This window comes from Leptidea sinapis, chromosome 37, assembly GCF_905404315.1.
Source record: "Leptidea sinapis chromosome 37, ilLepSina1.1, whole genome shotgun sequence".
Classification (NCBI taxonomy): domain Eukaryota; kingdom Metazoa; phylum Arthropoda; class Insecta; order Lepidoptera; family Pieridae; genus Leptidea; species Leptidea sinapis.
The window spans coordinates 7,646,233-7,672,561 of NC_066301.1; the positions used below are offsets into that span (position 1 = coordinate 7,646,233).

General features: G+C 34.9%; 1 protein-coding gene and 1 long non-coding RNA gene across 4 annotated transcripts in view; one reads left to right on the forward strand and one right to left on the reverse strand.

Moving 5' to 3' along the window:
* The window catches only part of LOC126975745 (calcium/calmodulin-dependent protein kinase kinase 1), a 238,813-nt gene that overhangs the window by 91,351 nt on the left and 121,133 nt on the right, over positions 1–26,329 (reverse strand). The gene's annotated exons all lie outside the window — the stretch shown is intronic.
* The window catches only part of LOC126975803 (uncharacterized), a 124,174-nt gene continuing 116,849 nt past the window's right edge, over positions 19,005–26,329 (forward strand). The window contains exon 1 of the long non-coding RNA XR_007731801.1: positions 19,005–19,023. This is a non-coding gene — a long non-coding RNA (uncharacterized LOC126975803). The remainder of the gene's footprint in view (positions 19,024–26,329) is intronic.

Here is a 26,329-nt window from a genome sequence, read left to right on the forward strand (position 1 = left end):
CATAAACTTATGTTACCTTTACATAATATTAAGATATACTATAAGCGTTGCATTTAACACTTAACAACAGAAAAAATTGCATTCACACTCCGACAAACTTGTTTTTAAACAAAATATAACAACTTTCATATTTAGTCCTTCACTTGTGTTGTGAAATTAATTTACTCGTCGAAGATATTTCCAGTTTAGTGAGAAATAGTTATTTAAATTTACCTAAACAATTTGTTATGTTTTTAAAGTGATAACCCTCACTTCTAGGATTAATACACAATTAAAGAAAAACAAAATTTTATGAACGATGCGGGGCACGAACCCACGACTTCTGGCGTTCCGTGCCAGTGCTCTAACCAACTGAGGCAACCATTGTTGTGTGCTTTGTTCAACTCTTAGGTTGTGGCTTCATCTACAGGATCTACTTTACAGCCGATACTGCTCAACCCCAATATTTACATATTAGGCAGTTATTGGTTTCTTATAAATCAAGGGCATGACTCTTTTCACGACTTTTCTCTAGGTCTCGTAGTTTCCGATTAGACCATCACCGCCCCTCTCAAAAAACCACCCTGTATACAGGTGTCCCAAAGTTATGGGACATGAAGGGAAAGTACCTTAAATATCGAAGATACGCTATTTTACTGAAAGAAAACCTTATGTTATTTTTAAAAGTTAGTAATTCTACATTCAAATTTTCTAAGAATTACTTGCCTCGTCTGGGAATCGAACCAACTTATATGTAAAAAAAAACACCCCTACTCTTATGATGCCAATCGAAAGAATGGCCAAAAACTAATAATAATAATAATCCATAACTGTGAGCCAACCTGTATATCGCTAGTAGTCTTACGCCATTACAAAAGGGATTTGAAAGGAATTTTTAATAAAAAAACAATATTTCGTTTTAATGAAACCACGATGCAAGAGAATCCAAAAAAAAAACAAAATTTTGTATTTATTATGCTCTACTTATTCATTAAATAAAAATATAATGCAATAAATGCGAACATACGCTTTCCCTCTCGGGAAACAGATATTAAATCTAGAGCCTTAGACTACTTGGTCAACCTTGCAAGCAGTAGTTGAACCAATCAAATGGCGGCGCGAAGTGTCTGTCATGTTTGGGGGGCTATGATGAGAAAGCAAATGGTCGCTCAGAGAGCAATGGAGAGGGCTATGCTCGGAGTTTCCCTGCGAGATCGAAACAGAAATGAGGAGATCCGTAGCAGAACCAAAGTCAAAGACATTGCTCAAATGATTGCGAAACTGAAGTGGCAGTAGACAGGGCACATAGTTCAACAAACAGATGGCCGTTAGGGCAGTAAAATCCTCGAATGGCGTCTACCTACCGGAAGACGCAGTGTTGGTAGAAGCCACAAGACTGACGATCTGATCAAGATCACCATAATACGTTGGATGAGGGCAGCGCAGGACCCATCGTCGTGGAAATCTTTGGGGGACGCCTTTGTCCAGCAGTGGACGTCTTCCGCCTAATGATGATAACCGCGGTCTGCTGGAATACGACACGCGATAGATAGACGAAAATAATTAAGGCGATTTAATAAAAGATTCACTTTAAAATAACCGAGTATAATGAGGTGTTAATGGGAAAAACTGTCGTAACCAGCATAATTTCCATGTGATGAACAAAAAAGTGTTCAACAATAGAAACAGTGATACAGTCGCGACCTCTCCACTGTTAGCTAATCATTTCCTCAATCTAAGCCTCATAATATGGCAATGTCACCATGTTAAACACGATGGTCTGATGTAGTATTGAGATATATCAGTAATACTCTTTATAGTTAATAAGAAAAATTCTTTTGAATAATAATAAAATGTAAGTATCTGCTCGTTATGTGAAATCAAGAACTTCATAATACATTCATAGGTAATAGGTTTTTTTACACATATTAGAATCTTAATTATGAGTAAATGATAACATTACCACGTTAGCAAATCCACGCGAACCAAGACGCGGGCGTTTATATATATTTATATAAAACATTACTTGACGTGACTTAACAAGCCAGACATGGCAAAGTGGTTAGAATTTCCTGTTTAAAATTAATTTTATTTTCACCTCTCCAGCACGAAAAGGGCGCTATTGCTACGTGAAAACTCGCAGTAAAAACGCTTTTTGCTATAAATTTCGAACCCCACGTGATCCGGGAACTACTCCGCGTTAATCAATTCTAGACTACTTCACCAATTCGTGATTTAAAGTCAGCACTCGCAGCAAAAAATAACTTTGCTCACTTGTTGACAATTAATAACTATTCCGTCATTGGGTGTTTAAATATTAATTGTTGTTTTGACCGACATCAATAAAAGATATTATTAGAGATCAACTATAGAAAGGTTCGAGTATTTCTTTTATACTCCGTCATTTATATTTGAACATTGATTTACTAGAAAAGGGTTATTTAAAAAAAGTAGTTATTGCCGCTAGCTTTAAAATGTAACCGATGTAATAGTATGATAATTTTGCTATGACAATTATTATAATAAAATAATAAATAAATAAAAAGCATTTATTTCAGGCATAATAAAACCCATAGTTACAAAAAATTTAGACACTGTAAAGTGTTGGCACTCCAAGTTAAAAGTAAAATTAGAGTAACTAAAACTATATATACTAAATGCACATATTTGTCTATGTGATCCAGCGCTTAAACACTGGATTCTTAATGTCGTCAGAGACAGCCACGAGTATATTGTTGTCGGAACGTCGCAGTCTCCGCCAGAAAGAAGCAACGCGATTATTATGTCGAGATACTTTCATCAAGACATCTGAGCTGGACTTCTAATCAAGATGTTAGTGATTGTTACCATTTCATCGTTCTTAATTGAAACTAAGTCCGCCATTTTCCAAAATTATTAATATTTTGAGAATTTTTGAAAATCTGTGAATTTTTAATTAGGTAATGTAAACTTATAAACACAGTATATCTTTACTTTATTTTTGTAATAACTTTTATCCTTGATAATATATATACTATCGACACGCCACAAGTTTTTAGGATTTCATCCCCACCATCTGGATGTGTCCACCACAGTGCGGTTTTCAAGGAGCTTTCTTCCACGAACTACAAAGCTGTGGAATGAACTTCATTGTGCGCTGTTTCCGGGACGATACGATATACCTTCAAAAAAAGCGCGTACACCTTCTTTAAAGGCCGGCAATGTTCCTGTGATTTCTCTGGTGTTGCAAGAGAATGTGGGCGCAGTGATCACCTAACACCAGGTGACCCGTATACTCGTTTGTCCTCCTTTTTCCATAAAAAAATGATTAAAAACTAGGTACCAACAGAACTACTTAAGCTCCATCAGTTCTTCAGTTTCAAACTCGTATGTTGGGGTTCAACTTCAGATTCTTAAAGTTTTTTAAGGACACCTTTAGAACTGTTGAGGATCTAACTGCAACGTTGTTGTTTACCAAAAATGGGTAACGTGACAGTTTGGCCTACCTAATAGTAGGACCGACACCTAGTCCAAAATATCCCAGTATAAAATAAATCTATCTGTAAACATACCCAACCCCAATCATCTATTTATGAATAAACAGCCTTCAAATTAATTTAATTATGATTATTATCACTTTGAGAGATATAATTGTTAGGGTCCTCACAGACGACACGACCAACGAGAATCACGATTTGTTGAAGAATTAAGTTGAACAAATATTTACCGCGCTTCATACGTGACTTAACTGCCGCGTTCTTATCTTATATTTATTCAATAATTGTTAGTAATTTCTGTTAAGTGATCGCCTTCGCATCTTTAATGCATCACGGTAGGTTTTATATAAACATAATTTACTGTTGGTTGTGGCAGTATCTACGAAGGTAAGGACATCATTTAGCCGCAGATTCTTTCTGTTTCTGGGACCGTACTTTTATAATAAGCTACACAAGGTATTATGTTTGTATGGTCTAAGCATGTACAAATGTCGGTCAAATGCACACGAATGGCTCCTTTTGCAAGACTACTGTCACACAGAGAGACTTCTGGAGGTCGTGGATAGTTAGCACACCTATAAACCGAGAACACCCTATCGTACGCATGTTTGCACATACACCCTCGCTCTCTCTCTCTCTCACATACACACACATATACATACAAAAGTAGAAGTATGGTTAAACCGCAAACACGGAGAAGTTGGGTACTATCTCACACAAATGCTTTCAGGACATGGTTGCTTTCGCGAATACCTCTACCGGTTTAAGCATGACGACTCTTCGGAATGCCCTACGTGCACTGGGACCAATGAAAACGCGGAGCACGTATTCTTTGTCTGTCCACGATTTGAAGCTGCCCGAAGTAAATGGGAAGAGGCGATAAAAAGCACAACCAGGATTCAGCCAGAAATTATTATAACCATACTGCTGGAATCACAGGAAGCTTGTGATGCTACAAACGGCTATGCAACCGAAGTGCTAAAGGAGCTACGCACCCAAGAGAGGGAAGATCCCAAAAAAGTCAAGCATCGAGTGGAAGTAGCTGCTAACAGCTAAGTCCCTCCCCGTGAAGAAATGCTTGACGGCAATCCCGCGGGGAGCAACGAGGGAACAGAAGAAAGAGGCGGTTTTTTAGTCGGTATAGGTCACCAGACCGAGTCCGACATACGGGGTCCCTGGCATCCTAACCCCACGATACGTAATAGTATTTTTCCCCTCAGAAAAAAAAAACAAAAAAATACACACACACATTTACTTCTATCCTTAGGAATTTCAAGCTTTTTAGTCACTGTGTAAAAGTGGAATCCTGGTGACTAGTAATACAGGTATTTTATTACCTACCACAGGCACCAGCGATCCACGACCAAAACATATATTTGTTACCCCTTGTATTTGTAAGTTTTCGCTTTATTGTAATTTTGGTTGTTGGTGAGAAATAAAAAGTTTTATTATTATTTTATTATAACATTTCCAAACTGCACACAATCACCTTAGTGAAAGGTGTAACACAATACACACGCACACACACACACATTTTGTATGTATTTATTCAATAATAAATTATAAATAAACTAGCTGACCCGAAAAACACTGTTCTGTACATCAAATATATAAAATTCTCGTGTCGCGGTGTTTGTAGTTCCTCCTCCGTAATGGCTTGACCGATTCTCATAAAATTTTGTGTTCATATTGGGTAGGTCTGAGAATCGAACAACATCTATTTTTCATCCCCCTAAATGTTAAGGGTGGTCCACGGCAAATTTTTCTTTTTAATTTATTGTTTTTTTTTTTTTTTTAATTTGTTTCATTATGAGTCAGCATTAAAAAATACTCACAACTTCAAATTTTCACCCATCTACGATCAACAGTTACTTTGCTGGGTCAGCTAGTCTAATATATAAAATTCTCGTGTCGCGGTGTTTGTAGTACCTACTCTACTCCTCCGAAACGGCTTGACCGATTCTCATAAAATTTTGTGGTCTGAGAATCGAACAACATCTATTTTTCATCCTCCTAAATGTTAAGGGTCCACCCCAAATTTAATTTTTAATTTTTAGATAAATTATTTATTATTTTATGATACAACATCAAAAAATACACACAACCCTAAATTTTCAACCCTCTACGATCAACCCCTATTTTTGTATTACGATTTTGATATTATTCTATTCCATCCACAGATACACTTTAGAGTTGCAAGATGGCAATCGAATATAATGATTATTGTAGTACGATTAATTTTATGTACGATATATTTGATAGGTCTGAGAATCGGTCGTCATCTATTTTTAAACCCCAAAAATTTTAATTATTGATTTGTTTTTATTACTTTATATGGCAATACAACGTTTGCTGGGTCTGCTGGTAATAAATAAAATACTGTTTTATATGAATTTGTCAATAATACTTCAAAACATCAAGAATTATCACGTAAAATATGCGCCCTGTTGTTATAACGAAATTGATTCAAAGCAGAACTGTCAAACCGTAGGTAGGTATAAGTAAGTATATGTATTTAAAAACTTTAAGTTGTGATACTAATACTAGTATTGAAAGGTCAGTAAGTTTAAATTTAGTTCAGTATACAACGTGCAGTGACTTGACATAAGTTTGAAATAATAGTAATTACATTAAGGCCATTGGCGACGAAGTATAATCCGGCTATGTTTGAAAGCGAACAGTTGCGTAAAACGTAGTGAATTTCGGCTATCTCCGTTTTTTTGCTAGATTATTAGCCGTCATCTGCCAATCTATCAATGTCTGCACGTTTCATACAATCGATTGAATAACTTTTTTCTTACAGCCGTTCCCAATATTCAGTCTATCTCTTACTTGAGATAAAAATCTTCACTATCGTTGACTTTTCTGTCCCAATAAACTTATCGACTGTAACTATCCGTGCACGCTGTCTGTCAATGGAACGACGTATAGCTTACTAGGGATTGAAGTTTTTATGGAAATTGCAACAGTCAACTGGCTATAAGAATGACTTATCGGATATTGACAGCTAATTACTGACAGTGGAAGGTAGTGAATTATCTCTATCTGTAAATAGTATATTGGGAAAGGCCGTTAGAGAGTTTCACTAGGCTGGCTACAACCACAGAGTAGGCATGGAAACTTACGTATTAACTACTACATATTTTAGACTTTACAACAATAAATTGACGTAAATAATAATAATAAAAAAAAATGAAACAACAGCTCTAAATTGCTTTCGAGATCTCAAACAGTTCGTTAGCAACGTGTACCTTCCACTTGAAGCTGCAAAACGTTTTCCTGTTTGAAGTAGAATTAAATTCGTATGTTTTCAGCAGTTCGCTAGAGCGCCGGTTGCGGTCAGTTTCCACTGGCGTGCCGACTGGCGGTCAATATTTGCTCTCATCAAAGACATTCAGAGCACATTTACTGTACGCCATTTTGGGACTAACATGTTTGATTGGATTGGAACGATTTTGGCAGGTTAAATGAAAAATGAAAATATTTAAATTTTACCAAGCCATAGTCAGGTCGGGATTTTTAAGATTGATTTACTAATTACTAAGCTTATAATTATTTTATAGCACTGGAGCGATATATAACTGGGTTATTTAAAAAAATATAGAGTTAGCCTACATACATTGCAATTATATAAAAACAGGTAAATATCAAAGCAAATGTTGGTTTGTTTGTTGTTACAATAATCATTATAATAAATTTGTAACCAAAATTTATGAACGATACGGGACTCGCACCGGCGATCTCCTCGGGTTCCACCTGACCGTTTTTCCAACTAAGCCAACCGTTCGAGTGATATGTGGTTCGTAAATCTTGGTATGCCTTGTTCAACTCTCAGGTTGTGGCGCCATCTACAGGATCTACTTTACAGTGTATATGTTTAGATTTGAAAGAGCGACATTTCATATTAAATCCTGATATGCAATTATTAGGCTAGAGTCACAGTCTGAGAATTGAACATGATACACCAAAATTTATTGCTTGTAACTAATTCTAGTAGGCTTCATAAGAGCTTTAAGCATAAATGTATACACTTCTATAATAAAGTCCCAGCCACTGCTGCTCGGGCATTATCTATAAATAAATTTAAATGTTTTATTAAAAAAATGGCTCTGTCGTAAATCCTATTACTCCACTGCTGAATATCTAAAAGATCGGACAGCCTGGGACTAGATTGTGATTATTTTATAGCGATAGAAATTACTGTATAATATTGTATATTTTTATTGAAAAGAGCGCAAAAAAAGAATGCTGGGAGAGTTTCTTGCGCCGCTTCTTCTCTCTCAGAGCGCCATTTTGTTTCCGAAACGGTAGTAGTATCTAGTAGTATAAGAAATGACATCAAAAAGAATTCTAAAGGAATCAATTTTGAGAAAATAAATGCCTTTTATGCCTTTTACGACCCATGCATACTCGAACGGTTGGCACAGTTGGAAAGAACGCTCGGACGGTGCCCGAGAGGTCGTGGGTTCGAGTCTCGCATCTTTCATAAATTTTGGATACCAAATATAAGTATCTTGAAAAAAAATTGTATTAAGCATCACAATTATTGCGTTCTAACATTGAGACTCCGTTATCTATTTCACTAATTACTGCGCCCTTCAAAGAAGGACATAAAATATAATGTATTCGCTAATTCTATTTCATGGATGTAAATTTAATGTTAAGCAATTTTATCTTTTAAACAAAGACCGGATGAGTTTCTTAACTCTGCTATTTATAAAAGTATGTGTTTTTGAGTGGAAAGGAATTAGAATTTTACCAGTGGGGGCTGCTTTGCACAGGATGCCGGCTAGATTATGGGTACCACAGCCTATTTCTGCCGTGAAGTAGTAATGTGTAAGCATTACTGTGTTTCGATTTGAAGGGCTTCTTATGTCTCGAGGTGACGAGCGCAGTTGTAGTGCCGCTCAGAATTTTTGGGTTTTAAATAATCCTGAGTGGCACTGAACGTCCTGCTTATCTCGTCTCTTATTTTCATTTAAAAAAAATGGTAGTTTCTGATTTGAAGTGATACAAAAATTCAATACATACTAATATTATAAATGCGAATGTAAGTTTGTTTGTAACGCTTTGCACCGAACCTTGAAAAGCTTGAAAAAGGACATAGGCTACCTTTTATTGCAAAAAAATAAATGGAGGAGTTGAAATAGGTTATGGCAGTGTATGGAAATTCGTCATTTTCGAAGCTAAAACCTTGAAATTTTGTATATAGGCACTTGATTAGAAATAATTTATAAACATATTTTGTTCGAGCATTTTTGAAACTCTGACCTACATGAGAATGAAATAGCTAATATATGCTCTAGGTGCTCCCATGCATGAGTGAACTCGACTAACCTATAACGGAGAAAGATGGCAACAAATTGTTGAAGAAATCCGGATAACATGAAGCAGAAAAATCAATAATAGTGGATTCACCAGTGAAGTGGGACCTGTGCAAAAATCATTTATCTCACATAAAAAATGTGTTTTTCATTCACCACAGTTCACGCCCTTTACAAATGCTTTGGAAAAAATTCGACAAAGCAAAACATTTTTTCTAAAAATACTTTCACAAAACTCTGAAGTTGCGACGACTTTTTAAAATGAATACTTTACCACGAGTTCTGCGTGCTACAATACCTGGAACGAAATACATTATCTTTAGTAATTGCAAAGAATTTCATGGTTTTTTGCAGTGGATATTAATTGATATATTTTTATTTTATTGTAAAAGAAAACTTACAGCTTATTAGAAGAAATTTTTCAATAAATACAGAAGAAGAATTAAAGCTAATAGTAATTTTTTGCATCACTTTACACATTATATTGTAATTGAAATGATTTGTAAAACAATGAAAATGTAAATCTGGATTTAAAATAGTGGCAATGAGTTTCTTGCTACTTCTTCTCATTAGCAACCTTTACGAAGTAGCGGTAGATTCAATAAGAAAAAATATTTTGTTTTTGACATTCATAGATAGAATTTGCTTATTATGAATAAGAAAAATACTCAAATGGTCAAATGAAAATTAATTAGGAAAACAGGGAAACGAAAGTAAAGAATAAATAGATAAAATAACAATACAATGAGGGATATAAGAAGAGAAAATATGAAAAGTGGTCAAAGAGTTTCTTAGCGAATTAAGGAATTATTATTTATTTATTTATTTTTGATGTATTGACAATAATTTAACTTAATATTAACAATTGATTTGCACTTACATACTAATTCTAGGTTCGTTATTCTAATTTGGTACATTCAACATTTTAAATAAGAAAAAAATGAAGTAACTTTAATCTTAATTAAACAACAATTATAATGTGAATTGTGTGAAATCAAAAAGATAAAAGTAATAATTAATAAGTGATTAACAATCTAACACAAACTATTTATTATCTACCTTAGTCGTGATTTTTTCTAAAACTTTTTTTCTGTATCTATCTATATATATATTTGGAATATGGAATAGGAGGAGAAACCAGAGGAAACACAAGAACGTTGCCGGCCTTTAAGGAAAGTCTTTTTTTTGAAGGTACCAATGTCGTATCGTCCCGGAAACACCGCACAAGGAAGCTCAGCCGAAGCCGCACAGCTTTGTAGTACGTGGAAGAAAGCTCCTTGAAAACCGCACTGTGGACGACTGCCACACATCCAGGTGGTGGGGATGATATCCTAACTTGTGGCGTGTCGTGCGAAGGTGGAATTCGGCTGCAGGAATCAGGTTAAACAGTTCTTCGGAACACTCACCATGATAAATGCGGTAGAAGACACACAATGAAGCGACGCGGACGTCTCTACGCAACGTCATGTGATCCAGCCGTTCACAGAGCACTGATATATGATCTAAACGTGTTGTAAAAAATGTCAATGTCATATTTATAAGCGTTAAAGAATTACTTTCCTAGAGTTGCAACGAATGGTGGTGGCAGTGATGCAAAAGGGTCCAAATTGTTATTATTTTTAATAATGTTAGTAAAAGATACGGCAGATCTGAACATTTACGAGTTTTCACGAAATTTGGTACATGAATGTGTTATAAAGAAAAATTTCTCAAATGGCTGCGCGCAATCAAAGGTGTTGTTTATAATATTGATGAGTTGGGATATATCATTTATATTTCATCGAATGGTAAGTGGCAGTAGATGCAACTGGGCACATAGACCTTCATTTTTTTTATCAGATTTGAGTTTTTTTATGAATATAAGGGACGAAACGTGCAGGACGTTCAGTTGATGGTAATTGATACGTCCTCCCCATTACAATGCCGTGCCGCTCAGGATTCTTGAAAAACCCCAGTTTCGGTTAGAAGGGTGCCGTAGCTTGTGAAATGACTGGGCAAATGAGCCTTAACTAACATCTTATGGCTCAAAATGACGAGTGCAATTGTAGTTGCGCGCAGAAATTTTGGGTTTTTCAACATTTCTGAGCGGCACTTTTTTGTAATGGGCAGTGCATATTAATAACCTTCCTGGGATGTGTAACAATTAGGCCTAAAGCGCGTTATATTATATTTCATGCAAATATTTGGACAGACAAGTTACATTTGAATTGCAATTCAATTTCCAACATGATAAGGTTCAGTTTACACCAAATGTATGAATTTTTATTCATAACAAGATTTATATTCTAATATTTTGCTAGGTAAATTTAATACCAGTAACTTGAAGAATTGAACCGAAATCTCGTCTGCTCTCTGCGTTAAAAATAAAATATAACAAAAGCTTCGGCACTCTAGTATTTTATTACAACATATAACTCCCTCGATCTAAACATAAAAATCAAAACAAGTTTCGCGAAACTTCTCATGAGCGTCATAAAAATAACAAGAATACTTCTTTATGATTTGAGCTCTATATATTATTTATAGATCTCTATATTTATGGTGTAGGTATATTATCAAAGCTATAACATTACAATTTCACTAGTGATATTATAATAAAACGGTAGACTGTCATTTCATTTCTTACAATTTAACCGCCTGGTTTTAGTGACATTGTAATGTCACTAATAAACTATAGTGATATTGTAAGACAATGACATTTTGAGAATTTAATGAAAATCTTATTGTTATCTAAACGAATCGGCCTTTGTTCACTAGTAGGTCCCAAAAACACTCTTAACCACAACGCACGTGCCGAGCGTAGCGTGCAGCGGCAGCGGCCGGCGACTGCCAGAACCAAATCGTACAAAATACTCAAATATTTTAATTGTAAGTTAAAAGATAAAAAATGTATTAATAAAACCTCAATAGACTAACGAGAGCAGTAGATGCATTTTTTTTATGGAATAGGAGGACAAACGAGCGTACGGGTCACCTGTTGTTAAGTGATCAACGCCGCCCACAATCTCTTGCAACACCAGAGGAATCACAGGAGCGTTGCCGGCCTTTAAGGAAGGTGTACGCGCTTTTTTTGAAGATACCCATGTCGAATCGTACCCGAAACACCGCACAAGGAAGTTCATTCCACAGCTTTGTAGTACGTGGAAGAAAGCTCCTTGTAAACCGCACTGTGGAGGACCGCCACACATCCAGATGGTGGGGATGATAACCTAACTTGTGGCGTGTCGTGCGAGGGTGGAATGCATCAAGCCTACATACGTATACAAATAAATACAGGAGTTGCGAGCATTTTATCAGATTCAGTAATAAAATCAAAAGAAATATACTCTTATCTCAGAAAGTGATAACCTACATATCTTAAAGGCCCCTAAGTTGTACCCGTTCAGAGGAAAACTGAAGCAAGCAGTTGATTTTACAAAGAAGTTCCTCGCAAAAGGGCGGTGGTAGAATGCCAGAAGTCAACATCATGCTGGTGGAATTTCACATTTTGATGTAATGTCGGGTTTTGGAATTCGGTTGTTGTCAAAGAGCGGCGATAAGACAAATGTTTTCTTTTACTTCTGTTACTAGCTGACCCGACAGACGCTGTTCTGTCAATGTCAAGTGGGAGGCTCCTTTGCACGGGAAGCAGGCAAGATAATGGGTATCTATTAGACTATTTCTACCGTGAAGCAGTAATGTGTAAACATAACTGTGTTTCGGTCTGAAGGGCGCCGTTGTGATACCCATAATCTTGCCTGCTTCCCGTGCAAAGGAGCCTCCCACTTGACATTGACAGAACAGCGTCTGTCGGGTCAGCTAGTAACAGATAGGTGTAACTAGTATAAGTGAGGGTTATCACTTTAAAAACATAACATATTGTTTAAATAACGTTAATATATATAAAAATATTTACATAACAAATCATAATTTGTATATATACTTAAACCTTCCTCGAGAACTATCCTATCCATCGGTGAAATCAACATAAAATCGGTGATTTAATCAACATTTATAAAAATACTTGCTACTGCCCGAAACGACATCTGGCCAATTTTAAATGTATACTAGCTGACCCGACAGACGTTGTTCTGTAGACAATAAAAAAAATACTGTTTCATAGAAATTTGCCAATAATATTTCAAAACGTCAAGAATTATTTCGTAACATATGCTCGTTGTTGTTTTAATGAAATTGATGCACAGCAGAAATGTCAAACCGTGCGTCAAGAAACTCTCTCACAGAAAATATGTCCATACAAAATATTGGAAACAAAAATAATTTTGGGTCCCAAATCGAAATAATAACTATCCTATCTCTCAAGTTGGACTAAACTGCACTCCATGAAGGATTTAAATCTGTTCATTTGTTTAGGAGTCCATCGCGGACAAACAACGTGTCACGTAATTTATATATATTAGATTTGCTATAGTTTTAAATGAGATATTTTAATTAACCTCTGTAACTATAATAACTCTGTAAAATAAATAAATAAATAAACTTTCCTACCAAATTTCAAGTCCCTGGACCTTATTGTTCCAGAGATACTTCCTAACTTGTAAACTATTATATTTTTTATTTATTAACATATATCAACTTACATTTAAATTACATTTATTTACTCGCCAAACGTTACGTTTATCGGCGTGATGCGCTCATTAATTTTATACATAACCTACTAATAACCTAATCATATACAAACATAACATAAAATGGTTCTAAAACTAAAGTATAACAATGCAAGCTGCGAATAACTATATTATTATGATATATTATAGTTCTAAACTTATTACCTAATATTGTCTAATAATACATTCTTAAGCTTTTTCTTAAGTAATCCGATTTTTATCTTGGGGTCTGTCTTAATATGTCTATATTATTAAATATTTGCGGTTCTATTTAGTGTTAGCTCCTAACAACCACTTTTAGGAATCATAGCTGTACCGATGTATTAACTTAAACTTATAAACGCCATGCTCCATCGCGATAGCAAAGTTATTTTAACTTTTCCTATTTTAACTTGTAACCAGTACTGGATCCCGCTGAGATAATATAAAGGCGCGTAGTCGACTGTCGTAGCAGATATATTGGATCTGCCTCCTGCATACACAATGCGCTTACACTTGCCAACTCTATCCTAATCGAATAGAAACACGCGAAAACACTATCTCTGACGTCAAGCAGTAACTATCGGCTAATTTAAACCCACCTTAAGGTCATTTTTTATGGAATAGGAGGACAAACGAGCGTACGGGTCACCTGGTTTTAAGTGATCACCGCCGCCCACATTCTCTTGTAACACCAGAGGAATCACAAGAGCGTTGCCGGCCTTTAAGGAAGGTGTACGCGCTTTTTTTGAAGGTACCCATGTCGTATCGTCCCGGCAACACCGCACAAGGAAGCTCATTCCACAGCTTTGTAGTACGAGGAAGAAAGCTTCTTAAAAACCGCATTGTGGAGGACCGCCATACATCCAGATGGTAGGGATGATATCCTAATTTGTGGCGTGTCGTGCGAAGGTGGAATTGACTGAGGTCAAGCAGTAACTATCGACTAAATTGAATCGTGACCCACCTTAAGGTCATTTTCCTTCAGTCATAATAAGCAAGTAGGTCGATATTCGCTTGAACTTACATTTGTTACAAATCTAAGGCTGGGTTTTATCATATTAGCTGTTATAGTTAAGGTTTAAGTAAAATTTAACAGTAACAGTAACGCTGACTTTAACATAGATTGCGGAATGTGTTGCACCATCGTATTCCTTGGCATAGTTAAAGTTAAAAAGTGACATATGACGTACAGGATCCACTACTCGATTCTGCAGGTATGTTTTTTTTGATAAAACAAATTTTAAATAAACGTTGACTTTTCTGATATAAATTACAAGTTTTTTTTTTTTTTTTATAAAATTTAAAACATTCTAAAGAAATTCTAATTCTGACTGCCCCAACATTAGGGTTGGCAGGTGTAAACAGGTATTTCTATTATTGTTGATTACTCAGTCATCTATTATAATTTTATTTTAATACAATATTGAAGTTTTATAATTATTATTAACTATAAACTATGGTTGCCATTTAAGAAATGGCCATTTAAATTAGTTTTATCAAAAAAACACATATCTGCACAATCGAGCAGAGGGATCTTAAACTATCAAGTCAATAACGAATATTTTTTTGAAACTTTTGACAGGTTGTTTTAACATTAAGGTGATGAAGCCACAACCTGAGAGTTGAACAAAGCGTACAAGATTTCATCAACGATACGTCACTCGAACGGTTGGCTCAGTTGAAAAGAGCGCTCACACGGATCGCGAGAGGTCGCGGGTTCGAGTCCCGCATCGTTCATAAAATTTTGCTGTTTTTCAAATTTTATTTGTGTATTAATCCTAGAAGCGAGGGTTATCACTTTAAAAAGAACAAATAGTTTAGATTCACAAGAGCGACATCTGATGTCAATTTCCTAATATGCAAATATTGGGGTTGAGGAGGTTATCAACTGTTATGTAGATCCTGTAGATTAAGCCACAACCTGAGAGTTGAACAAAGCGTACAAGATTTCATCAACAATACGTCACTCGAACGGTTGGCTCAGTTGGAAAGAGCGTTCACACGGAACGCGAGAGGTCGCGGGTTAGAGTCCCGCATCGTTCATAAAATTTTGTTGTTTTTCAAATTTTATTTGTGTATTAATCCTAGAAGCGAGGGTTATCACTTTAAAAAGAACAAATAGTTTAGATTCACAAGAGCGACATCTCATGTCAATTTCCTAATATGCAAATATTGGGGTTGAGGAGGTTATCAACTGTTATGTAGATCCTGTAGATTAAGCCACAACCTGAGAGTTGAACAAAGCGTACCAGATTTCATCAACAATACGTCAATCGAACGGTTGGCTCAGTTGGAAAGAGCGTTCACACGGAACGCGAGAGGTCGCGGGTTAGAGTCCCGCATCGTTCATAAAATTTTGTTGTTTTTCAAATTTTATTTGTGTATTAATCCTATAAGTGAGGGTTATCACTTTAAAAACATAACATATTGTTTAGATTTACAAGAGCGACATCTCATATCAATTTCCTAATATGCAAATATTGGGGTTGAGCAGGTTATCAACTGTAAACTAGATCCTGTAGATGAAGCCACAACCTTAAAGTTGAACAAAGCATACAAGATTTCATCAACAATACGTCAATCGAACGGTTGGCTCAGTTGGAAAGAGCGTTCACACGGAACGCGAGAGGTCGCGGGTTAGAGTCCCGCATCGTTCATAAAATTTTGTTGTTTTTCAAATTTTATTTGTGTATTAATCCTAGAAGTGAGGGTTATCACTTTAAAAACATAACATATTGTTTAGATTTACAAGAGCGACATCTCATATCAATTTCCTAATATGCAAATATTGGGGTTGAGCAGGTTATCAACTGTAGAGTAGATCTTGTAGATGAAGCCTCAACCTGCGAGTTGAACAAAGCATACAAGATTTTATAACGAGACGTCACTCGAACGGTTAGCTCATTTGGTTAGAAAGCACCGGCACGGAACGCCGGAGGTCGTGGGTTCGAGTCCCGCATCGTTCATAAAATTTTATTGTTTTTCAAATTTTATTTGTGTATACAAGATTTTATCAACAATACGTCACACGAACGGTTGGCTCAGTTGGAAAGAGCGTTCACACGGAACGCGAGAGGTCGCGAATACGAGTCCCGCATCGTTCATGATTTTTTTTTTTTTTTTTTGCGTAATTGCAAAGTTGGTTGATGCATCTCAGCTTACTATATATATATACTATAGGTCTTGATGCATGAATCAATTTGTCGATGGTAGAAGCATCATTGTGTTTGGTTCGAAGGGCGCCATTGCTAGTTCCATTAACATTGACAGTAACATTACTGGGCTAATAAAATTTAATATATAAAGTCTCAACAGAACGAGTGCTATTGGGAAGCAGCACAATTTTGTGTGTATTTCAATAAGTCTACATTGTGATAGTGTATCACTCACTATCAGATCTTACTCTCAATTTTTTTTTAATAAAATGCGGCAAAGTGTGAGTCGGCCTCGCCTATGAAGGATTCCGTATCAGCAAGTGACATAATGTAATAGTTCTTGTAGTTCGTTGTACTTTGATCGATATTTTAATCTAATATATAAAAGTCTCGAGTCACGGTGTGCGGGACCGAACCCCTCCGAAAGGCTTGACCGATTCTCATGAAATTTTGAGTGCATATTGGGTAAGTCTGAGAATCGGACAACATCTATTTGTCATCCCCCTAAATGTTAAGGGTGTAATTTTTTTTTAATTTTGTTTGATTATGAGTCAGCATTAAAAAATACATACAATTTCAAATTTTCACCCATCTACGATCAACAGTTATTTTTGTATCGTGATTTTAATATCGGCAATACAACGTTTGCTGGGTTATATAGTAATAGTGTTTTTTTTAAATATGTTATTTATGACGTCTTAGATAAAATTTACTTACAAGATCTCGTTCAAACCAATTTTAATTATGATATATTTTTTTAGTTCTATCATTCTCTTAAGGTAAAGTTTATCTCGCGCATACCATTCACTTTAGAAACAAAATGGTATTAGAAACCTCAATATTATTTTTGAAGACTATATACAGTTACGTATTGGTTTGATGAAAAAAAAAGTTTCAGTTCTAAGTATGGGGAACCCCCAAAATTTATTGTCTTTTTTTCTATTTTTGTGTGAAAATTGCGGTTCACAGAATACATCTATCTACTTACCAAGTTTAAATAGCATTACTTAATGTTTCGGAAAAAAGTGTCTGTGACCTACAGACGGACAGACAGACAGACAGACTTGACGAATTCATAAGGGTTCCGCTTTTTTGCCATTTGGCTACGGAACCCTAAAAACATAGACGACTAATAAAACCTTAGTAAAAAGACGAATCCGTGAATGTTGATTTAAAAGAAAAAACGAGACTAAGTAAGACTAGTCTCGTGCCAGATTTTGGCGAGACAACACGTCCTAAGGATGCCTCGTGTAGAGGCGAAACACGTGTCGAATTGTTTTAAAGACAAATATTGGCGAAATTAACACTAAAGAAAACATAAATCATTTGTATAATTATTGATTTCCGCAAAGTAACGCCTAATTCAATAAATGAGTTTCTTGCCACTTCTTCTTCTCATTAAAGCTTTTTTTGCCTTTCCAAAGTGGCGGTGGACATAAAAAGAAAAGAAAACTTTTAACATTCATAAGTGTCATTTCCTTGACCTACATGAATAAAGTTATTTTGATTTGATTTGATTTGATTAACCTAAAGAATTGGAGCTTTTAATTACTGTTAGTAAAAATATAATATTAAGAATGACAATTTTAACCAGAATTGTCTAATTGTAAGAAGAGGTACTTAGTGAGTATTGCATAATATGTAGATGAACATTATTTCGTCATGCTCGCTTAAATGTCTCTGCTTGTGGCGGCGACATGGGACGGGTCGTTACCTTCCCTAAAATATGGTCGAGGGAGGCGAGTTGGCCCATGCGTCATGCTCATGAACGGTTGCTACTTGCCGTGGCAGAATGATCTTGTTACCAGAAACTCTGCATTCAGGTTCTTAAAAGGACGACCTGTATAGCCGAGTGGTTAGCGATCCTACCTACTAAGCTAAAGGTCCCGGGTTCGAATCCCGGTAGGTGCAAGCAATTATATGATGAATATGAATGTTTGTTTCCGATTCATGGATGTTTAAATGTATTTATGTATGTTTATATAAATTTATGTATATTTAAGTAAGTATATAGTATTAAATATATCATTGTCTTGTAACCCATAACACAGGCTATATATGCTTAACTTGGGGCAAGATAATTTGTGTAAAAAGTGTGTCAATATTATTATTATTATTATTAAAAGTTATTATACATTTTTTATAATCGCTTATAAAATGCTCGCATAATATCTTTGTTTATTTACGGTGTGTCTAGATGATGCTGCTATTGTTAAAATTGCTACTGAATAACATTTGTTTTGTTTCTTCTAAATCAAAACAAAAAACTTTCGTGAGACATTATAACATACAATATTTTGTGCACCCATGGACACCAATATTGACATAATGTCAGTGATACCATGCTCGTCATCACCACCGTCGCCCCCCGTCCTGTCCATCCGCGCACTACGAGCACAAATCCGCAGTATCAGACGGGACGTTATCGCGAACTACTCCACTCACCCTGTGGAGGACCTCAGAGTGGTCCGAAACTAGTCGATAATCACACCGGCAAACCGTGAGTAAAGTCGTGTTAATAAAAAAGCACGCTTTATATAAAATTCAGCTAAAAAATAGAAAATAAATTTAAATTGAAAATAGTTTTAAAAAAAAATATTTTATTGTAAAGAAAGCGTGGAGTGTAGAAAAATTATTATTTTAATAATATCTTAAAAAGCGTGCTTTTTATTTTTTTTTAACTATTATTTATTTTTCATTTTTTAGTCAAATTAGTGTAATGTCATCGGTCCTCGATAAATCTACAAAGTTTAAACGAAATCTAGCCGTTTAAAGTGGGTCAAAATCGCGCCCAAAGAAGTCGGTTACAAACATACAAACATACAGGTAAAGCTAATATAAAGCGTATAAAAATATCGTAGTTTTAGATTCAATCAGATACAGGAGAGTAGATGAAGTATTAGAATAGAATAGAATAAAAAACCATTGAAAGCAAACCACCACCACACAATTATTAAATAACATAGCAGAATGAGTAATAAATTCTTAGAACTAACAAATAAAACAAATTAAATAATACAATTTATAGCTAAAAACGAAAAAGGTACTGTGCGGCAATGAATGTCACCAAATGGAGCTAACTCAGTTATAAGCTGCAATGGCGTGGCGCCAATGTAGAACTGGTTTTCAGTAGCCCCAACATTATTGGGTCTGGGAGTAGCAGCAACTAGTAATTTTTAAATTATAGCTATGAATATAATTCTATGAATATAAATAAATAAAGGCAGTATAGATCTAATTTTTGTATTTAACTCTTAAAAAAATTAAATAAAAGAAATTGAACGTTAAAAGAAGGTCATTTAGATCTTAACAACTGAGACTTATTAGACATATTAATGAAAACTATTCATATTTCAACATACATTCATGTTAAAATACCTCTAATATTGCAACAGTTTCATAAAGTGTGCCGCAATAAATAGAATCGTTCGCTCTTACCACAGTGCCCTCGCTTCGATTCTCGCCCTATCTCGAATAGTTATAATGAACATAAAGTTGTATCCCCCAATACATAGATATTCGTAGGAGTAAGATTCAGAGACATACATAGCTTAATTGTAAATTGCTTCAATAAGTGCATTATAAGTAGATAATTTTGTAAATACTCTAACAATGAATAAAGGCATTTCTAATTTTGTAAATTTTTAAAATTTCTCCCTCCACGTACCAATGTACTTTTTAAATTCATACGTTTATTAGACGAGATCTATGACGTTCTATACATATAGAACGTCCATATGTATAGAACGTCATTGGACGCAATCTAAAGTCAGTAACGCACCCATGATTCCTCTGCTAAAACAAGATGTATGTAGTATGGACTGCGGTGATTTCATACCATCAGGTACCATATTGTAGCTCGTGGACTTTTTTCATCAAAACTATAAACTCTTATAGCATAAAAGCTTATTCAATAGAAAAAACTGATGTGTCATTTCAAGATAAACTCACACCAGCGCTGCAAATGTCGTGCCATACTAGTGGGTTTGTAAGAATTGTAATTCAATTAACAAGAGTTCAGTATTGGCAGCATTTCCACGTTGGATAACTAAGCTGATCGGTTGGCCGAAATAGCTGCCAGCGCTTGGGTTTCCAGTAGTCGTATTGAGCTACGTAGATAGTAGTTTGTACAACCTCCGCGCCTCGCGGCTCCACGGGCCAAGTGTTTCGACACCAAACGGCAAACGGCTTTCGGTCATTTTGTTGGCAGAACTGTAGGGATGTACACACAAGAAAAGTACAGAGATTGCATTGTATTATTACATATTTGAGATATAAAAAAAGAAGAAGAAATAGTTAATTTTGATTTTATCTATTCTTTCAGAAAGATTGTTAAAGGGACTGTTTAACATTCAGTTACTGTTAAACATTCAGTCCTAAAACTATATCCTAATAAATTCGCACACTTCATCCCACAATTTTCTTTTTAAATTTCTGTTATTATACTCTGCCAAAGATGTATGATACAGTGCTGGTCTGTTTTCTATTTCTTGAATCAAGCAAGGGCCATGATACACGTCAATCACTAGCAAGTGCAGACTACATACTGAGCATGCATATTATACGTGAGCGTCGTCTGTGTTAGCGCGTATTAACGCGAACGTTGTATTTTTTGGCGCATTTTTTGTGTATATTTTGTGTGTCAGACTTTTTGCGAGTATGCGTATGCGTTACTGCTTATAATTCTATAGGTTTTATAATCAAAGACTAAAAATTGCGTGACGGATAATCTGTCGTCTGCGATAGGCCTAAGACTCACTGAGACCGACATATTTGCGATGTTTGGTATTTTGAGCAGTCGAAGCAGCAGTCCCAGTACCAACTAAAGTAGCTTGGAGATGAGTTGTTAGTTAGTTGAACTACATGCAACTCAAATATTGTTTGAACGGTATCGCAATGATCCCTCCGATACGGCACGCACGGCGAAGGTCGTGAGTTATCAGCGCGACTGACACGTCGAGTTGGCCACGGTACAAATTATATGAAAACGTTTAACTAAATCTTTGCTTTTACTAGAAAAGATGTCTAAGTCTAAAAGACAAATTTTAAGAAATTAATTTTACTAAGGGGAATTTACCGAATTATTTTATGTAAATAAAAATATTATATTTGAGTGTTTGTTTCTCTCATTATATCTTAACATATTAGATCCGAATCCATTTAGATTTTAGAGTGTTAAGGAGTAATAAATATACACAGACCAATAAATACTAATACAAACTTTCGCCTTTATAATATGTGTTAGATTTTTGATTTAAAACATAAAAAATCTCTGACTGAACCGATGTTCCTGTAGATGGACCCAACAACCTGAGAGTTGAACGAGACGTACCAAGATTTACGAACCATACGTCACTCGAACGATTGACTCAGTTGAAAGAGCGTTCGGATGGAGCCCGAGATGTCTGCGGGTTCGAGTCCCGTTTCGTTCATAAATTTTGGTTAAAAATTTAATTTAATTAATACCAGAAGTGAGGATTTCATTTTAAAAATAGTAAATTGTTTACATTTCCCGTTAGCTCCAGACTGTTCCGGGGATATTTAAGTCATAAGGTTGCTTAAGCCTTCTTTGATTAGTCGCCTAATCAGGTATGTGGTTATTCCTCGTTCTAATGCCTCGATCGTTATCTAAGATGGGCTATAAACGCAATTTTTGACTACATATGATATGTTACTCTAACTAATAGAACTATATCACTAAAGCACTGTTGGCATTTCTTAAAAAAATATCATTCATAATTGTCTTAATTTGAGTTGTCGATGATGTAATGAGATAACGCAATCAAAATATATTGATAATGGTGGACACTATGATTCAATGTTTATAAATCGTAATCGACTATCAAATTCGATACAATATTGACGGCCGGATATTTGCTCTCCGAAATAAAATAATATTACGATTGTGTTTTTCCGGATCGACAAAATGAAATAGCATTTATGTTATACTTTTAAACACATCCACATTTGACCAGTTCAATATAAATCCGCCATCTTTCAAGATAAGTGGACTTCATATCGTTGTAAAGCTTAGGATTTTTATAACAAATCTAGTTTTTACCCGTGACTTCGTCCGCGTGGAATAGTTACTTTTGTCAGCATTTTTTGAAGTAATACCTTCTTTAGTCTTCTTCTTCGGCGTTGAGCACTTTTCTTGGGATGGGTATAAAATGTTAAACTCGCGTCAGGACACGTGACCTGATCGAAAATTCGTAAGACAGTCGTTGTTATTATGAATGAATGTTGCCTTTTCTGGGAGACTTTTTAATGTAAAATAATAGTAATAGTTCGAGTTAATTTTTTTATGTGGTATTAATTGTCATTTTTGTGTACAATAGCGCAATTAATTAATATTGTATTTAACCACATAAATGATAGTACTTTTATATAGCAATTGGTGCGAAATTATTCCCTTACTATTCCAATACACTCAAAAATGCACACCGCACATGTTCAAGTTTTCACTTCTGCCGGCACTCCCGGAGTGCAAAGCGTATTTTTTTTATATTTTAGAATACTTTACAAATAAAACACATTCAAACTACTGCGGTTAACAATAAATTACTAATTTTAATACATTTTTATAAAGTACTTTATTTTGTTTTTCCATCCTGTACTAAAATAAAATTCGTGAGCACTATATAGTTTCCTATGGAAAAAAACATTTTTTACATAAAGTATTACTGTAACTCTTACGAGTTTTATGTTTGTACCAAATATAATCAAAATTGAATGCCCAGCTAGGCGTGAAAGTGTGACTTTGTTTGGACTTCAATACAAACTTTCATCCCCACACAGATCGAATTTTTAAAAATGCTAGAACAAATAAGTATTTGTTTATTTCTTATCAAGTGCCTAAATACAATGTTTCATGTACGGACTAGTAAAAAAAGAAGGACTCCGCGCCGTGATATTAGCAAGTGATGCACCGTTATGGTAGTATGTGTGCGGTTTTGGGGTATACCAGTGACACAATTTTTTCACCCTTAAATAATCATATATCGACAAATAATTTTATATTATTGTTTTTACACTTTTTCACGACTGTATTTTTAAAATATTTTATTGCGACTCAAACTGATCTGTCAGAGACGATGGCAAATCTCAAAATGGCGGCCAATCGGCTTGTATTAGTGTAAGTGTATGCGTGCGGCTATGTATTTACACATTTGCCGGCTTGTTTTGGTGCCTCACTGACCGTCCGTGGTTTCATGGTGTCATATCTCAACCCTTCGAAACCTATTCTTCGCGATAAAAGACACCCTATGTCCTTTTCCAAGTTCTACTCTATTTCTGAACAAAATTTCATCAAAATCTTTTCAGTAGTTTAGGCATGAAAGCGCTACAACCAAACTTAGATTTATTTTATTACTTACATTTATACTTACATTTATAATACTACTAGCTGAATCAACAGACGTTGTTCTGTACATAATAAATAAAATACAAAATTATTTCGTAAGATATGCTCCCTGTTGTTATAATGAAATTGTTTCACAGCAGAACTGTCAAACAATACGTTAATAAAAAATATGTCCATCGAAATAAAAACTATCCTATCTCTCACATTAACTAAACGGCATTCCATGAAGTAATCCATATTATAATCCGTTCATTCGCTTGGGACACCATGTTTTGTTCACGAAAGAATTATATAGACACACTTTGACACACTTCACACACTTTTTTTTTACACAAATTATCTTGTCCCAAATTAGGCATAATAGCCTGTATAGCCAATTAGGCATAAAAGGTTGCAAGACAACGATATATTTAATACAATATACTTACTCAAACATACATAAATACATATAAACCTCCATTACTCGGAAACAAACCTACCGGCGGCGGTCTTCGCGAACAGATAGGTATTAGGGACCTTCAAGAAAAAAGCAAACTCCCACCTTAAAGGCCGGCAACGCATTTCTTGACACACCTGTTGTTGCCTCACCTCCCGATCCCGTGAACCTCTTGCCCGTTTGCCCCTCTCATATAAAAAAAAAACAAACATCCATATTCCTCATATAAAGGCTTGCACCTACCGGGATTCGAACCCGGGACCTCTAGCTTCTAAGGTCGTCGTATATTATGTTTACATTGACGTTTCCATCTTTGTTCAATATCATGTAACAAAATATTAAATAAGAATGGTCCGCAGTGCTGATATATTATGATAAACACTTCTTGTAAGACTTGTTTTGACAAGGGGTTACAGTTGACGCCAGATAACACATAACCTTACCGATTGTGACGTCATTCGTAACATAAATGTGTTGGTGTTTGTGATTTCATATATTGTGATTGCTTACTTCTACAATCTACTCTTGAAGCTATAAAGCAAACTTTGAGAATACTGAAAAGCCACATACGGTTCGTTTTAGAAAAGATACTTTTTTTTAGATACGATATATTATATAAATTCTGATGAAATTTCTTTAGATCTTATAATAATTTTATTGAATTAAAAGTGGAGTCTAGAATAAGATAGAGTTTTTACACAAATAAAATTGAAAAAACAAAATTATGAACGATGCGAGACTAGAATTAAAGTGAGAGTTATCACTTTAAAAAATATAACAAATTGATACCAACAGTTTTTGGTGAGATAAGTTAATGAAGAAGTCTCTTCTGGCAATTTAGTGCAAATCACTGCTTACAAACTATTGCAAAACTTATTGTGTGTGTTTTATAAAGGAATTAAGTAAGTCAAATAAATATATTACTTATATTAATAATACTCCTGGTATAAATTGGTATAGCGCTTTTAGAAAGTATCGTGAAATATTGGAAACCATAGTAAAAAAAATATTTTCATCCTTTATTAAAAAGTTATTTATGTTTAAGTATAAGTGTGTATGTGCTACTATATTATGCATAATGCCATCCCTCAATTAAAAAATAAGTTATTGTATTTTTAAGTAATTAGTTTACTTAAATGTGAAAAGTGATTTAATTCCCCTTGGGACAACGATCACCATAATTTCTGCAATACTAATCCACATAAATATATTTTAAATGCTTGTTTTATCTGTTTTTCAAATACCGTCCAAACAGGATCCAAGCGTACTCACTCGTAACCAGTGCAGTATAGTTATTTATGTAACTGTTGTGTAATAAGGGGTATTAAAACACGAATGCGGGTGTGATAATAAATAAAATAATAGTATCACATGAGTGTTTTAATACCTAATTATCAACAGTTGCATACAAGACTTTATCTACACCCAGAATATGAATCCTTGCAAAGATTCTGGAACAGTTAGCTTACTGCTAACATTAAAACACCCGTCCTAGTAGTAACCTAATATCATTCATTACTGATTATATACAAATAAAGTAAGTTTTAATAAAACAATTATTTATTTTAGTAGTAATTTACATTTTGTATAGTGCAATAATTAAAATTCACTCGAATATAATGTTCCTTTGCAGCGTTTAAAATGAATCGCTCATTTTTTGTAAACAAAACAATAAAAATATCGAAGAAAAATGGCGGGGATTCGAATAACCTACTTTTTTTTACGGCGCGCGATGTTCTGGTAGTGTGGAACGCGCGTAAACGAAAATGTTCTTTTTTTGAAATTCATACAGATACCACGCATCGAGCAATAAGAATTTGGCTGTCTGTTGAAACTCTTTGCGCATGAAGGGATAAAAAAAAACATAGGAGTGTTGTTATGAAATTCAGTACAACATTACAACGCTCTTTTGGATGATGTAATGGTTATTAGAACATTGGATGTTTTAATGTTGGCAATAAGCTAACTGTTTCAGAATCTTTAACAGAGGATTTAAAGCATGGGTGT